Below are 14,389 nucleotides of genomic sequence, written 5' to 3' on the forward strand. Positions count from 1 at the left end.
ATACTAGTTACAACCATGTGACCGGTTGGAGAACTGAGGACTGTAATTGTTAGGAGTATTTCTTCCTTGTATGTGTACACCAAATATTTTTGTTTTCCTAATTTATAAAATATAAGATGTAGACAGGGCTAGTGCATTTCTGGTTGTATGTGTGTTAGTTGTGTCATGTTAGATGCAAGTATGACTTCATAATTGTCTTAATTTAGAGATGTGTATGGGTTTTTTTTTTTATGGGTGCCAAGTTGACAAGGGGTGTACTATGGTGGTTAAAGTTATGTGTCATTTTGGCTGGGCCATGATTCTGAGTGGTTTGGCAGTTATGATGTAGCTTGATAGCTATGTAATGATGTAACTGCTTCATAATGAGACCTGATATACTGTAATTACCTCTGTGGTGAGATCTGCTATGAGCAGCCAATCAGTTGAAAGAGATTTTCTTGGGGATGTGACCTGCATCCAATATATGTGGACTTTCTGTCAAAACTCATTGTCTTGCCCTTCTCCCCGGCGGTTAGTGCAGGGAGTGCGGAGTGTGTGCTCCGTGCTCTGAACACACATTTATTATTTAAAAAATCAAAAAAATAAAAAAACCTTTTAAAAACCCCCCCAAAAAATTTACAAAAAATCCGCGTCTCCCCCGCCGGAGACTTTTATTTTTTTATCTTCCTCTTTTATAAAATAATCCACCGGCCCGCCCGCCCGCGGCCCGCAGCAGCTCCAAGAAGGAACCAAGAGACCGAGGCCTTCCCGCTGCCAGACCGACATCGCCACCCTCGCTCCCAGCCAGCAGCCAGCGGCAGCGGATCGACCCCGTTCTGCGGCCGTTGAGTAGTTCTCCATTCCGGGTGGTTTTTGTCCCTCTACGCTTACCCCGCTCCCATCCCTCGGCTCGGCCCGGCCCCAGCGCTCGCTCTCCCCTCACGGAAAGGTCGCGGCGGCCTGTGGCCCTGCGGGCAGCCGTGCCGAGATGAACCCCAGCGCCCCCAGCTACCCCACGGCCTCGCTCTGCGTGGGGGACCTGCACCCCGACGTGACCGAGGCGATGCTCCATGAGCAGTTCAGCCCGGCTGGCCCATCCTCTCCGTCCGGGTCTGCGTGGGGGACCTGCACCCCGACGTGACCGAGGCGATGCTCCATGAGCAGTTCAGCCCGGCCGGCCCATCCTCTCCGTCCGGGTCTGCAGGGACGTGACCACCCGCCGCTCTTCGGGCTAAGCCTCTGTGAACTTCCAGCAGCCGGCGGCGCGGAGCGTGCTTTGAACGCCGTGAATTTTGACGTTATAAAGGGCAAGCCGGTACGCATCCTGTGGTCTCAGCGTGATCCATCGCTTGGCAAAAGTGGAGTGGGCAACATATTCACTAAAAATTTGGACAAATCCATGGATAATAAAGCATTGTATGATACATTTTCTGCTTTTGGTAACATCCTCTCATGTAAGGTGGTTTGTGACGAAAATGGTTCCAAGGGCTGTGGATTTGTACATTTTGAGACGCAAGAAGCAGCTGAAAGAGCTATTGAAAAAATGAATGGAATGCTTCTTAATGACCGTTAAGTATTTGTTGGGCGATTTAAGTCTCGTAAAGAACGAGAAGCAGAACTCGGAGCTCGGGCAAAAGAGTTCACCAATGTTTACATCAAGAATTTTGGAGAAGACATGGATGACGAGCGCCTTAAGGATCTCTTTGGCAAGTTTGGACCTGCCTTAAGTGTGAAAGGAATGACTGACGAAAGTGGAAAATCCAAAGGTTTTGGATTTGTGAGCTTTGAGAGGCATGAAGATGCACAGAAAGCTGTGGATGAGATGAATGGAAAGGAGCTCAATGGGAAACAAATTTATGTTGGTCGAGCTCAGAAAAAAGTGGAACGACAGACGGAACTTAAGCGCAAATTCGAACAGGTGAAGCAAGACAGGATCACCAGATACCAGGGTGTTAACTTGTACGTGAGAAGTCTTGATGCCGGTATTGATGATGAACGTCTCCGCAGAGTGTTCTCCATTGGGTACAATCACTAGCGCAAACGTTATGATGGAGGGCGGTCGCAGCAAAGGTTTTGGTTTTGTATGTTTCTCCCCCCCAGAAGAAGCCAAGCAGTTACAGAAATGAATGGTAGAATTGTGGCCACCAAGCCTTGTATGTAGCTTCAGCTCAGCGCAAAGAAGAGCGCCAGGCTCACCCCACTAACCAGTATATGCAGAGAATGGCAAGTGTGAGAGCTGCGCCCAAGCCCGTAATCGACCCCTACCAGCCAGCACCTCCTTCAGGTTACTTCATGGCAGCTTTCCCACAGACTCAGAGCCGTGCTGCATACTATCCTCCTAGCCAAACTGCTCAATTAAGACCAAGTCCTCGCTGGACTGCTCAGGGTGCCAGCCCTCATCCATTCCAAAATATGCCCGGTGCTATCCGCCCAGCTGCTCCTAGACCACCATTTAGTACTATGAGACCAGCTTCTTCACAAGTTCCACGAGTCATGTCAGCACAACGTGTTGCTAACACATCAACACAGACCATGGGTCCCCGTCCTGCAGCAGCTGCTGCCGCGGCTACTCCTGCTGTCCGCACCGTTCCCCAGTATGAATACGCTGCAGGAGTTCGCAATCCTCAGCAGCATCTTAATGCACAGCCCCAAGTCACCATGCAGCAGCCTGCTGTTCATGTGCAAGGTCAGGAACCTCTGACTGCTTCCATGTTGGCATCTGCCCCTCCTCAAGAGCAAAAGCAAATGTTGGGTGAACGGCTGTTTCCTCTTATTCAAGCCATGCACCCTGCTCTTGCCGGTAAAATCACTGGCATGTTGTTGGAGATTGATAATTCAGAACTTCTTCATATGCTTGAGTCTCCAGAGTCTCTTCGTTCTAAGGTTGAGAAGCTGTAGCTGTACTACAAGCCCACCAAGCTAAAGAGGCTGCCCAGAAAGCAGTTAACAGTGCCACTGGTGTTCCAACTGTTTAAGATGATCAGGGACCACGAAAAGAAACTCGTGCTTCACCGAAGAAAAATACGTAAACATCGAAAAACTTAAATACTGTGGAAAAAAAAATTGCAAAATATAAAATAAATAAAAAAAAAAGGAAAGGAAACTTTGAACCTTATGTACCGAGCAAATGCCAGGTCTAGCAGACAAATGCTAGTCCTAGATTACTTATTCATTTAAAAACAACAAAAAACAAAAAAATGGAAAAAAAATAGTAAAATATAAAAACAAATTAATGTTTTATAGACCTTGGGAAAAAGAATTTTCAGCAAAGTACAAAAATTTAAAGCATTCCTTCCTTTAATTTTGTAATTCTTTACTGTGGAATAGCTCAGAATGTCACTTCTGTTTTAGATGACTGAATTGATGACTGAGCAAAGAAACGTAATTTGGATTATAAAATTCTTGCTTTAATAAAAATTCCTTAAACCATGAAAAAACAAAACAAAACAAAAACTCATTGTCTTTTGCCAGCTCTGGATCCTGCAACTGTTCATCTGACCTTTGATTCTTGGAACTTGAGCTAGCAGTTTACCTGCCGATTTAGTATGTGTCAGCCTTTGCAGCCTGTGAGTCAGAGGTCTGCTGTCTGACCTTTCAATCTTGGGCTCACCAGCCCTTGCAGCTACGTGAGTCAGGAGAAGCCTCCAGGCTGACTCATGCACTTGAGACTTTCTAGCCTCTACAACCTTGTAAACCATTTCCTTGATAGAAATCTCTCTCTATGTGTATTTATACACTTCACTGGTTTTGTTTCTCTTGTGAAGCCAAAGACATAGAAGGAACTCATGTAAAGATCAGGTGACCTCTAATACTCCTTCCAACTTGGCATTCTATTATGTTCTTTTATTGCTTCCTTCCTGCTTTCCCTCCTTCCTTCCTTTCTGTCTTCCTACCTCCGTCCTTCTTTCCTTCATTCTTTCCTTTACGTAAATATTGGCCAAGTACTTACTTGGTGTGAAGAGCCATGCTGGACAATAAAAACAAACGTATGCGATCCTACCCTTAAGAATTGTATCATCTAGTACATGTGACAAACACGTTCACAAACAATGATAGTGGAGGACATTATGTGGTAAGTAATGCACAGATCCCTAAGTAAAGTGCTATAGGACTTTAAAGAGGTTAGGCAAACAGAGAAAGCCTCATAGTAGGAGTAGCATTTCATCCTCAGCCCCAAAGGACAGGTAAGATTACAATAAGCAGAAGAATGAATAAAATGAGCTAAGATATGCGAGGTAAAAGATTACCAAGTGTCCCCAGAGAACGTCCATGGAGGGGAACAGAGAGTACTTTATTGGGGAGAAGAGGAAGAGAACCCTGGAAAGGCAGATTAAGGAGTGTTAAATTCACCTTAAACTTGTCACCTTCACACCAAACTGGCCTGAGTGTAAGAGTTCCCTTGCCAACTCTAGTTATGTGAAAGAAGGGTGCTGTTTAAACAGGGCCTTCTCATGTTTCTTCTCCTGGCCCTCTCCACACATAGCCTTCACTTAGTTTATGATTATCCACAAATTCACTAACTTAGCACACACTTCTTGAGTACCTACTATGTTCTGCTACAGGCTTGTTTTGTGAACACCATGAAGGTCGTTGTTTATAACCTCCTACAAGCATGGGTCCTGGCAAGTGATTTTCTTGGAATAAGCTCCAGAACTGGCACAATGCAGTTAAGAAAGAGACAAGCTTTGTAAATGATGATGATGGAATGCTGGAGGGGTAACTATTGCCTTGCTTCTGCTTAAGAACCTCTCGCCTCAATATGTGGCCCTGACAGTGCTTGACAGCCTGGTGATGGTGCAGCAGAGATGCTCCCCCCCCCCCACCCCACACAGACAACAAGGCAGGTGATGGTGCAGTGGAAGACGCCCCCACCCTCACCCCATACAGTCAGCAAGGCAAAGGAGTCCCACCATGCAGGTCAGCTAGCAACTTCAGTTTTTCAAGATTGAGACACCAAGGAAAGTTAACCCTGTTTTGCTTAAAAATCTATACCAGTGGGGCATTCAAGTAGTCTTTTTTTTTTTTTTTTTAACTCCCATGCTAATTCTAGGAATCACTATTTGTCATTGTTATCATTAATACTTTAAAAAGAGTATTAAGTGATAATTTTGTTTCCATATTAAGTGATAATATGTCCTAGTGAGTTTAAAGGCATATTTAAATCTTTTAGATTTTCTGTTAAATTCCAAATCCCTCACTTAACATGAGTCCCATAGGGCTTATGGTGTCTTGATTAATGCATGCCCTTCATTTCAATTTAATATACCTTTAATTTTAACCTATTCTAAGTTCCAGGAGGAAACCCTGCTGGTGTAGTGGTTAAGTGCTACGGCTGCTAACAAAAGGGTCAGCAGTTTGAATCCACCAGGCACTCCTTGGGAGCTCTATGGGGCAGTTCTACTCTGTCTTATAGGGTCGCTATGAGTCGGTATCAGCTCAGCGGCACTGGGTTTGGTTTGGTTTTGGTTAAGTTCCAGGAACCATGATAGGGTCTGAAAGCAGAGATATATAAAAGTGTACTGGGTGTTGGAAGAGGTAGGAAGACACATAAGTAACCAAATATAACTTAATATGGTAAACAGGGAATTAATGTTATGGACCTTGTTAAAGGCATACAGGGAAGGGAAAATTTGCCCAACCTGAGACTTCAGGAAAGGGTTCCTGGCCCAGGTAACACCTTGTGTTAATTCACCAGCAAATGTCCTGGTGAGAGCCTACTGCACCCAGGGAACCAGGGGAGCATCAGGGTGTAGGCAGACACAGACAGCCAGCACCCACTGAGAATGCCCCGAAGCTGACTAGAGGACCCAGGTCTGCCCCACTCAGCCTGGTGTGGCCCTGAGTGTGGCCAGGCTGGCTTCAGGTCCAATGCTTTTCAGTGCAGTGTGATCCCAAGGGTGTGGGGAAGGCCTTCTTGGCACCCCCCGCTCAAGTCTATGCCTCAACTGCTTTTAGGGCCCACAGGTTTATTTATTTATTTTTTCCAAAAATTAACAAAAGGTGTTGAGAATTGTGAAATGGTGAAGGTGGATTGGAGTGGTGGTGAATTCTATCCACCAGAAATATCCAGAACTTTCTGATAGTCTTTTCTATCCACAGTAAAAGCCTTTTAAAGTCTCCTTCCTTCCATTTTTACACAAAGAAAATGATCTCAACCTTTTTCCAAAAAAAAAAAGGTAAAGATTGCTGAATAGAAATGAGGTTGGAACACTTTGAAAGTGTTAGCTGCATATCAATGCTCAGGGACACTGTGCAGCCTCCTGTCCTTATTCCTCAGCTCTTAATACACTCAGGTCACTCCATCTTTCTGACTGTGGTTTGCATTTGAGAGGACAGTGCTGGTCATGCTGCTCTGCCTTGACAAGTTGTTAGTTTTTTAGATCATTTATTTCCATCTAACTTTTCAATTCCTGAGTCTATAAATTCTCCTTCTGTTCTGAACTGCCCTAGGTAGGACTTTATTTCAAATAGCTTGCTTCCTACAATCTCATACTAATTCCATTCCTGCAGTCAGGAGACAGTGAGGCCCTCAGCACCTCCTTCAGGCTGAGTCTCAGCTAATCTAGATCCTCTGAGGTCAAGCGGAGTAGCAAATATCTGTCTTAAATGACATTGCTCTAATCACCTCCGTGATGAGATCTGCTATGAGCAGCCAATCATTTGAAAGGGAGTTTCTTTGGGGTATGGCCTACATCCAATATATGTGGACTTTCTGGCAAAGCTCACTGGCTTCTGCTTGCTCTGGGTCTTGCATCTGGCTTGTCATCTGACCTTCGGTTCTTGGGACTTGAGCTAGCAGCTTACTTGCTGATCTTGGAATTTGTCAGCATCCACAGCCTGTAAGCCAGCAGTCTGCTGTCTTATCAGCTGATCTTGGAATTTGTCAGCCTCCACAGCCTGTGAGCCAGTGGCCTGCCACCTGACCTGCTGATCTTGGGATTCATCAACCTCTACAGCATGTGAGCCGGAGGCCTGCCATCTGACCTGCTGATCTTGAGTTCATCAGCCCTGAAGTTGTGTGAGTCAGGAGAAGCCTGCATCCTGACCCATGGGCTTGGGACTTTTCAGCCTCTATAACCATGTAAGTTTTGCTGTGAGCAGCCAATCAGTTGAAAGGGAATTTCTTGGAGGTGTGGCCTGCATCCAATATATATAGACTTTCTGGCAAAGCTTGCTGGCTTTTACTTGTTATGAATCCTGCATCTGGCTCAACATCCTTCCTCCAGTTCTCGGGATTTGAGATAGCAGCTTACTAGCCAATCTTGGGATCCATCAGCCTTCACAGCCTATGAGCCAGTGGCCTGCCATCTTACCTGTCGAACTTGGGATTCATCAGTCTCCACAGCCTGTGAGCCAGGAGCCTGCTGTCTTACTGCCAATCTTGGGATTCATCAGCCTCCACATCCTATGAGCCAGTGGCCTGCCATCTTACCTGCTGATCTTGGGATCTGTCAGCCTGTGATTCTGACTCATAGCAACCCTATAGGACGGGATTCCAACTCACAGCAACCCTGTAGGATGGCATAGAACTGCCCCATGGAGTTTCCAAGGAGAGCCTGGTGGATTCGAACTGCCAACCTTTTGGTTAGCAGCTGTAGCTCTTAACCACTATGACACCAAGGTTTCGGCACAGTGCTTAAGAGCTATGGCTGCTAACTAAAAAGTCAGCTGTTCAAACCCACCGGGCACCCCTTGGAAACCCAATGGGGCAGTACTACTCTGTCCTTTAAGGTTGCTATGAGTCGGAATCAGCTCGACAGCAACAGCTTTGGTTTTTGGCATAGCCTGTGAGCCAGAGGCCTGCCGTCTGACATGCTGAACTTGAGTCCATCAGCTCTGCAGCTACATGAGTCAGGAAATGCCCCAGTCTGACCCGTGGACTTGGGACTTTCAGCTTCTATGACCACATGAGCCATTTTCTTGATATAAATCTCTCTCTGTCTTGCTGTCTTTATATAAATATACATACATACACTTCACTGGGTTTTCTTCTCTATTGAACCCAGGCTAAGACAGACAACATGCATGGTAAAGTAGATGGCCAGTGAGAAAGAGGAAGGCCCTCAGCAAGATGAACTGACACAGTGGCTGCAACAATGGGCTCAAATGTAGCAATAATTGTGAGGATGGTACAGGACAGGACAATGTTTCATTCTGTTATACATAGGGTCTCTATGAGTAGGACTTGACAGTATCTAACAACAACAAGCTTAGTCACTTTTTTGAACAAAGTCCAGTTAACTTGGCACAGTTGCACAAGGTCTCATATTCAACAGTTAAAGTAATTTAAGATAGGAGGATTCATGTCCTGGGTGTCAAAGATGCCATTGTTTGTTTCATTTTATTCTTGTGTTTCTACTTTGGTGGAAAAGTTGAAACACCAATTTTATTTACTGAGATACTAGATTCCAAGATTCAAACTTAGTGAGGAATGAATGTGAAGGAAAATAATCCTACTTTTTTTTTTTTTTTTTAGTATAATATTTCATCTGAAAGATAGCTTAGTGTCAGAAATAAATAACCAGCCCAGGCAAACTAATTTATGAACATATTTATTGAAACAATATTCAGAAGATAGGTCTTGACAAAGAAAAATCAGGGATGCTTATCAAAACTCCATCTCCAAGATTTTCTGAAACAATCTCAGTATAAAATTTTTTGTTCCGTGTTCTCCCAAAAAGCTAGTAATCTACCTTGCTTCCATATACTGCCAATGTACCTTGTTGATTCTGCCTCCTTTATTAGATCTTCTCAGGTGTTGATGAAGATCGCAATCACCTGAGTAGTTTCTCAGACCTGGAATCATATGCACCTGAGGTGAAGCCCACATATCTGTATTTGAAAGCTCAACAAGTGTTTCTGCTGGCACCCAAACGTTAAGAATCCTGCGTGGATTTGAAAAGGAGATATAGTTGCTATTATCGGGGTGTGATGTTTGATATATAAATAATCTACCTTATTTATTATGTTGTTTAACTCTTTTACGTAATTCTTTAATCTTGATCGACTTGACCTCTTTTAAAATAAGAATAATGTATTAAAGTCTCCTGTTATTAGTTGGTTTCTATCTGAATCCTTGTACCTTCTTGTGATTTGTGTTTTATGTGGGTTTTGCTGTTCTATTTCATGCATTGGTACTCACACAACTGTTTTATCTTCATTGCAGAATGTAGCTTTTAACATTAAAAAATGTTTGTTTTAAAATCTTATTTAAGGCTTTTGTCTTTAATATTTTTGCTGTCAGAATTGGAACCATTTCTTTCTTACTGTTTCTTTTGCCTGGGTAAATATTTGCCCATATCTTTTTTTTTTTTTTTTTTTTAGCCTTTTTGAGTCACTGACTTCAATGACTTCGAGTGGTTCTCAATGACAATATCATAATTACTTATTTGCACGACATGCACAGCAGTCTCACACTGTCAATACCAAAACTACCACAAACCATGTGATGACTGTATAACCCGGGTAGTAGTATTGCTGGGTTTTAAAGTCACTTGGAACAGTTCCTTGCTGGGTGGTTACATCATCTGAACACACAAGCTCATTTGTTTCATTTTCCTTTCATTTTTAGGGGCTTCCTTTTTTTTTAATTAGTTTTTTAAGTTACACAAACTATTTATAGCTTTCCAAATCAAAACTGGAAAACAAGTTTTTTCAAAAAGTCTAGTTTCTCTTCTTGCCCGTCTAATCTCATCATTTCCTCCCACATACATATCCTTTTTTATCTTATAGTCTGTCATCTTTGCATTGTTCATTTTTAATTAAAAATATATGTCTATGTATCTATATTTGTATGTGTGTGCATGTGTATATATATATATATATATATATATATACATACATCTATATAGCTGCTGTCAAGTCGGACCCTGACTCATGGTGACCCCATGAACAACAGAAGGAAAAACTGCCCAATCCTGCTCCATCCCTGGATTCATAGAGGCTTCAATGGCTGAATTTTGGAAGTAGATCTCCAGATCTTTCTTCCTAATCTGCTTAATCTGGAAGCTCAGCATCCTAGCAACCTGTTCAGCCTCATAGCAACACACAACCTTTGCTGACAGACAGCTGGTAAGCTGCTCATGGGGTGCATCAGCCAAGAATCAAACCCAGGTCTCCCACACCGAAGATGAGAATTCTACCACTGAACCGCCAATGTGCCCACACATATGTACGTGTAGAGATGGAAACCCTGGTGGTGTACTGGTTAAGAGTTCAGCTGCTAACCATAAGGCTGGCAGTTGGAATCCACCAGGTGCTCCTTGGAAACCGTATGGAGCAATTCTACTCTGTCCTAGAGGGTCAATTGTGAGTCATAATCGACTCAACAGCAATGAGTTTGGTTTTGGTTTTTTCTTAAGTAAATAGCAGCATACTACGTTTTTCTCTACTTTTTTTTCGTTAAATAGTTATGTCCTGGAAATCAAATATTCCTTTATATAATAAGCAAATCTTGTAAGGAACTTATTCACCATCATCCCTCTCTGAATATCATTTGGGGGAATGACACTTGCAATTCCATTATCTTTCACACACCTATCTGAACCCTCAATTTTCCTAGTCAGTCCTCACAGTTATATCAAGTTTACTAACTATTCACATTGTTGTTGTTAGGTGCCATCGAGTCAGTCCCAACTCACAGTGAGCCTGTGCACACAGAAAGAAACACTGCCCAGTCCTGCATCATCCTCACAATCATTGTTATGCTTGAGCCCATTGTTGCAGCCACCGTGTCAATCCATCTCATTAAAGGTCCTCCTCTTTTTTGCCGACCCTGTACTTTACCATGCATGATGTCCTTCTTTAGGGACTGGTCCCTCCTGAAAACATGTCCAAAGTACATGAGACATAGTCTTGCAATCTTTGCTTCTAAGGAGTATTCTGGCTGTACTCCTTCCAAGACAGATTTGTTTGTTCTTTTAGCAGTCTGTGGTATATTCAATACTTTCACAAACACCACAATTCAAAGATGTCAGTTCTTTGGTCTTCCTTATTCATCCTTCAGCTTTCTCATGCATAATAAGGTGATTGAAAACACCATGGCTTGGGTCAGGTGCACCTTAGTCCTCAAGGTGACATCTTTGCTTTTTAACACTTCACAGAGGTCTTTTGCAGCAGATTTGCCCAAAGCAGTAAGTCATTTGGTTTCTTGACTGCTGCTTCCATGAGTGTTGATTGTGGATCCAAGTAAAATGAAATCCTTTACAACTTCGATCTTTTCTCCATTTATCATGATGTTGCTTATTGGTCCAGTGGTGACGATTTTTGTTTTCTTTACGTTGAGGTATAATCCATACTGAAGGCTGTAGTCTTTGATCTTCATCAGTAAGTGCTTCAAGTTCTCTTCACTTTGAGCAAGCAAGGTTGTGTCAACTGCATATTGTAGGCTTTTGACGAGTCTTCCTCCAATCCTGATGCTGCGTTCTTCTTCATATAGTCCAGGTTCTCAGATTATTTGCTGAGCATACAGATTGACACACATCTTTCCTGACTTCAAACCATGCAGTATCCCCTTGTTCTGTTTGAACAACTGCCTCTTGGTCTATGTATATGTTCCTCATGAGCACAATGAAATGTTCTGGAATGCCCATTCTTGGCAATGTTATCCATAATTTATAATGACCCACACAATGGAATGCCTTTGCATAATCAATAAAACACAGGTAAACATTTTATTGGTACTCTATGCTTTCAGCTAGGATTCATCTGATATCAGCAATGATATCCCTGGTTCCATGTCCTCTTCTGAACCTGGCTTGAATTTCTGGCAGTTCCCTGTCTACATATTGCTGCAACTGTTTTTGAATGATCTTCAGCAAAATTTTACTTGTGTGTGATATTAATGATATTGTCCAATAATTTCCACATTCTGCTGGATCACCTTTCTTTGAAATAGGCATAAATATGGATATCTTCCAGTCGGTTGACCAGGTAGCTGTCTTCCAAATTTCTTGTCATAAATGAGTGAACACTTCCAGTGCTGCATCCATTTGTTGAAACATCCTAATTGATAGTCGGTCAATTCCCGAAGACTTGTTTTTCACCAATGCCTTCTTCAGTGCAGCTTGAACTCCTTCCTGCAGTACCATCAGTTCCTGATCATATGCTGCCTCCTAATATGGTTGAACCAGTTCTTTTTTGATATAGTGACACTGTGTATTCCTTCCATCTTCTTTTGATGCTCTTTGAGTCACTTAATATTTTTCCTACAGAATCCCTCAATGTCGCAACTTGAGGCTTGAATTTTTTTTTCAGTTCTTACAGCTTGAGAACTGTAACTCTTTTAATTTTCTATCTCCAGTTCTTTGCACATTTCATTATAATATTTTACTTTGTGTTCTTGAGCTGCCCTTTGAAATCTTCTATTTGGCTCTTTTACTTCATCATTTCGTCCTTTTGCTTTACCTACTTGACATTCAAGAGCAAGTTTCAGGCTCTCTTCTTAAATCCATTTTGGGCTTTTCTTTCTTTTCTGTCTTTTTAACAACCTCTTGCCTTCGGGTTTTCTTGTCTTCTTCCTGTATGATGTCCTTGATGTCATTCCACAACTCGTCTGGTCTTCAGTCATTAGCATTCAACACGTCAAACCTATTCTTGAGACGGTCTCTAAATTCAGGTGGGATATACTCAAGGTTGTACTTTGGCTCTTGTGGACTTGTTCTAATTTTGTTCAGTTTTGACTTGAACTTTCATATGAGCAATTGATGGTCTGTTCTGCAGTTTGTCCCTGGTCTTGTTCTGACTGATGATATTGAGCTTTTCCGTTGTCTCTTTCCACAGATGTAGTCAATTTGATTCCTGTGTATTCCATCTGGCGAGGTCCACGTGTATAGTCACTGTTTATGTTGGTGAAAAAAAAGGTATTTGCAATAAAGAAGTCATTGGACTTGCAAAATTCTATCATGTCATCTCTGGCATCATGTCTATCATCAAAGACATATTTTCCAACTACCAATCCTTCTTGTTTCCCTCTTTCCAACGCCAATCACCAGTAATTATCAATGCATCTTGATGGCATGTTAGATCAATTTCAGACTGCAGAACCAAACCAAACCCAGTGCCATCGAGTCGATTCCGACTCATAGCGACCCTATAGGACAGAGTAGAACTGCCCCCTAGAGTTTCCAAGGAGTGCCTGGTGGATTCGAACTGCCGACCCTTTGGTTAGCAGCCATAGCACTTAACCATTATGCCACCAGGGTTTCCTCGGACTGCAGAAGTTGGTAAAAATTCAGTTTCTTCAACTTTGGCCTTAGTGGTTGGTGCGTAAATTTGAATAATAGTTGTATTAACTGGTCTTCCTCATAGGCGTATGGATATTATCCTATCACTGACAGTGTTGTACTTCAGGATATATCTTGAAATGTTCTTTTTGACAATGAATGCAAGGCCATTCCTCTTCAAGTTGTCTTTCCCGGCCCAGTAAATCATATGATGGTCCAATTCAAAATGAGCAATATCAGTCTGTTTCAGGTCACTAATACCTAAGATATGGATGTTAATGCATTCCATTTCATTTTTGACAGTTTCCAATTTTCCTAGGTTTATACTTCATATTTTCCAAGTTCCAATTATTAATGGATGTTTGCAGCTGTTTCTTCTCATTTTGAGTTGTGCCACATCAGCAAATGAAGGTCCCAAAAGCTTGACTTCTTCCACATCATTAAGGTTGGCTCCACTTTGGGGAGGCAGCTCTACTCCAGTCATATTTTGAATGCCTTCCAACCTTAGGGGCTCATCCAGCACTATATCAGACAGTGTCCCACTGCTATTCATGAGGTTTTCGGAAGTAGATGCCAGTTCCTTCTTTCTAGTCGGTCTTAGACTGGAAGCTCAGCTGATATCTGCCCAACATGGGTACTCTGTTGGCATTTGAATACTGGTGGCACAACTTCCAGCATCACAGCAACACACAAGGCCCCACAGTATGATAAACCAACAGATGTGTGGGGGAACTATTCCTACAGTCAGGATAATGTTCATGGTCCTCAGGAGACCCCTCAGAACCCCAGGTGTTACAGGGTAGCATTCATCATTTAATTTTTATGTGTTCAGGTACGATATCTAAATGTCTTATCCACAGCCCCAAAATTCTGACCACACTTCTCTATCCAATCCTTTCCATGAGACAACACAGACATATTCATAATAAGTCCCAACCTGTGTATTACATAGACCTCCAAAGTAGCTGTGAGGACTGATTTGGAAAATGAACTCCGATTAGACTGAAAAACAAGCTAAAGTTTTTTGGGGTGTGTTTTCTTTTGTTAAAAAAATAATATTTTGTATTCTTACTTGCCTGGCAAGTTTAAGAGATGTAGGAAATATTTGGAATAGGGGTAATTGTTGTCAGTGTAATTGCTGCTGAGTTTGAGTTTAAGAATTTTGCAGTTGGGAAGCACAAAGAAGC

General features: G+C 42.5%; 1 pseudogene; it reads left to right on the forward strand.

The window, feature by feature from the left end:
* Window positions 1-967: 967 nt before the first annotated feature.
* LOC126063209 (polyadenylate-binding protein 1-like) lies at window positions 968-3,395 on the forward strand (annotated as a pseudogene).
* Window positions 3,396-14,389: the final 10,994 nt, after the last annotated feature.

Source organism: Elephas maximus, chromosome 19 (assembly GCF_024166365.1).
Source record: "Elephas maximus indicus isolate mEleMax1 chromosome 19, mEleMax1 primary haplotype, whole genome shotgun sequence".
In the NCBI taxonomy this organism is placed as follows: domain Eukaryota; kingdom Metazoa; phylum Chordata; class Mammalia; order Proboscidea; family Elephantidae; genus Elephas; species Elephas maximus.